The following is a 3,451-nucleotide window of genomic DNA, read 5'->3' on the forward strand; positions in this document are numbered from 1 at the left end:
ATGTGATTAAATTCATACGAGTATGAAAAACATGCATTTAAAAAATGTTATTAGTTTTTTTATTAGCAATATTCCTATATTCCCACCATGGTGCAGATAACTCCTCTGCATCAAAAACCACACGTGGAAAATGGCCCTTACTGTGACTACAAACTATTTTCAGTTTTAAAATTGAATGTTTATTCTTGTAAGATAATACTGGTACATGGCAAGAACAGGACCCAGGCTTATAAAACTTTTTTGAAGTCCAGACCAGTGGGGTCTAGACTGGTGAGTACATTTCCTAGTTGGGGTCGAGTCATAGACCCCTCAAAAAATACATTTACAAAAAAATATAATTTGTTTGAGCTAGGGGGTTTCAGGGGTCGCACATGTACATGTTTCGATTGCTTTAAACCTCCAGATATTATGAAAGCACAGGGTCTAGACTTCACAGTTTTATAAGCATGGGGTCTGGTTTGGTGTTGAATTTTACTAGATTCCATAAAAATTCTTCCACTGTTAAAGCTGTCATATTTGCAATAGGACTATAAATTGTTGCCTCTGTGACAAATAGGTGAATGTGCATTGAGTTGTTTGGAAGATAACATTACCGTAATTGTAGGTGCTTTGTTCTAGTGGTTTGCCCCATTATTAAAAAATAATAATTAACAAATGAATCAATTTAAGAAATACTTGTATTACATCAGGTTTTTAGAATTACATTTTTTTGTTTCAATAATTAATATGTAAATTTTCAAGATCTCACAAAATATTAGCTGATGCTTATTGTTATTAGATAGGACAGTAAGAACTGGTTTTTCAGCAGGGCTTCTAGAAATTTTATAAAATCCACTAGCCATGGGATCAGTGATTTAACAAATTTACTAGCCATGATTAAAAATTCACTAGCCCTACTTTCCTTTAAGTTAATAAAATTTTACTAAGGAAAAGTAATAATCAGATATGTCACCTAAAGAGGGAGATAGAGCTTAAAATCATTTAATATTGGGGGGGTTGGGGTGGGGGCAGGATATTCATATTACAAAATAGACAAAACTGCAATATTTGACCCCCAAAAAATTCACTAGCCGTCGGGCATGACAATAGTAGTTATTTACTAGCCCAACATTGAATATCACTAGCCATGGGAGTGGGGCTACCATAATCTAGAAGCCCTGTTTCAGTTTCACTAGATTCTGCTTCAGCTACGTTTGTAGAGTTGGCAGAAAGACTGTAGGTTAGCTTGTGTTACTACTGAAGTTAAGGGTGTAAAAGTGTCCAACACTGGGATGCAGAGACGGAATTCTGATCTGCTGTGTAAATGGATTTGTGTGGAGATTCACATAAACCTTCATTCAAAAGAATCCTTGTTGGTAGTATAAACATGTATGCCGTTTGACCAGCCTCGGTGGCGTCGTGGCAGGCCATCGGTCTACAGGCTGGTAGGTACTGGGTTCGGATCCCAGTCGAGGCATGGGATTTTTAATCCAGATACCGACTCCAAACCCTGAGTGAGTGCTCCGCAAGGCTCAATGGGTAGGTGTAAACCACTTGCACCGACCAGTGATCCATAACTGGTTCAACAAAGGCCATGGTTTGTGCTATCCTGTCTGTGGGAAGCGCAAATAAAAGATCCCTTGCTGCTAATCGGAAGAGTAGCCCATGTAGTGGCGACAGCGGGTTTCCTCTCAAAAATCTGTGTGGTCCTTAACCATATGTCTGACGCCATATAACCGTAAATAAAATGTGTTGAGTGCGTCGTTAAATAAAACATTTCTTTCTTTCTTGTATGCCGTTTGTCTTTCACATAGTGTCAAAGCCCATTTTATAAAAGGTGATTATCACTTGTTCCTTATAGAAGTGTGTAAGTTTTAAACATGGACAAAAGAAGACATATGTACACATGACTAAACATCTGTGTTTATGTAAAAATGTTAAACATACAAGACTGTTTAGGAAAGTTACATGTGACTAAGGGATAAATATTTTTCAGAAATTTTATCCTAAGTGTTTTATTGATAGAAGATTACTATTTAAACTTGCCATGAGATCTTTGAAATTCTTATTAAAGCTGCAATGTCTGGTTTCAATCGTATATAATCAAGTTCTAAGTTCAAATACAAGCATAACTGCACTTTTAATTCACTTGCGAGTTGTCGTCATTAACGCATATCGTCAAATGCTTACTAGCCAGTTAGAACAATTCTCGCCATTTTGTAATACCGAGCGGATTCTAGCAGCCACTTCCTAGCAGCCAATTACGCTAGCAGCCAATTTCAGCAGACACGCATGGCGACGTTCTAAACACCGGACGCATACGCCTTTTATAATGTGTGTTGTGGTGTGGGCTATACGAAACTAGTTGGACATCCTACATTACCGTAGTACAGACTGATTTCTAAAGTGATACTTCAGATATTATAAAAGTGCTTAATAAAATGGTTAAGTTGTATTTATACGGATATTAGTAACAATAAGACTGTGAAAATGAGTCTTGGTTGTTATTTTGTTTTTGTGTTGTTATTATATAAAGATACTCTTTAAAACTCTAAAATTCTTAAGTTGTAGTGAATAATAAAAATTAGCATAACAGTTTGTTTAATAGTGTGTGAAATACAGGTAACAATCGAAAGGCGTATGAGTCCGGTGTTTAGAACGTCGCCATGAGGGTCTGTTGAAATTGGCTGCTAGCGTAATTGGCTGCTAGGAATTGGCTGCTAGAATCCGCTCGGTTTTTGTAATGCAACAATAGCCGAACCGTACTATTTTTAGCCCAGAGGGAGCCCGGCAAAAGTGTCCCACTTTCAAAATAGTGGGTTTATTTTTAACTTAGAAAAGCCAGTGTAGTGAAACCAATTCGGAGTGCGGCGTCTTATATGCACCAAACGTAATGGCATTTTCTGTTCTAAATGCTTAAATAATAAAAATATTCCAGACAATGCACGTTTAAATATTTAATCATCTGTAATCACAGGCATCTGACTAACCACTAACCAACTAACAACTAACCCACTGTTCTGGACAGACAGCCCAGATAGCTGAGGTGTGTGCCCAGGACAGCATGCTTGGACCTTAATTGGATATAAGCACGAAAATAAGTTGAAATGAATGAAGATACGATAAATGAACTCGGATTGGTCTTTTATATGTTAAATTACATATTTCAGTACACATAAACAAAAGCAGATATTTTTCAAAAATGTTAACCATTAAGACAGAATGAAAACAGGGCTTCTAATTTTTTTTATAAAATTCACTAGCCATGGAATTAGTAATTTAAACAAATTGACTAGCCACGATTAAAAATTCACTAGCCCTACTTTACTTCAAAGTACATACAGTTTTACTAATAGTAATAATCAGATATATATCCTAAAGAAGGAAATACTAAAATTGGGGGGGGGGGGGGGGGGAGGAGGATATTCATAATATTCATATTTACAAAATAAACTAAAATGCAGCATTTGAA

Source organism: Gigantopelta aegis, chromosome 14, assembly GCF_016097555.1.
Source record: "Gigantopelta aegis isolate Gae_Host chromosome 14, Gae_host_genome, whole genome shotgun sequence".
In the NCBI taxonomy this organism is placed as follows: domain Eukaryota; kingdom Metazoa; phylum Mollusca; class Gastropoda; order Neomphalida; family Peltospiridae; genus Gigantopelta; species Gigantopelta aegis.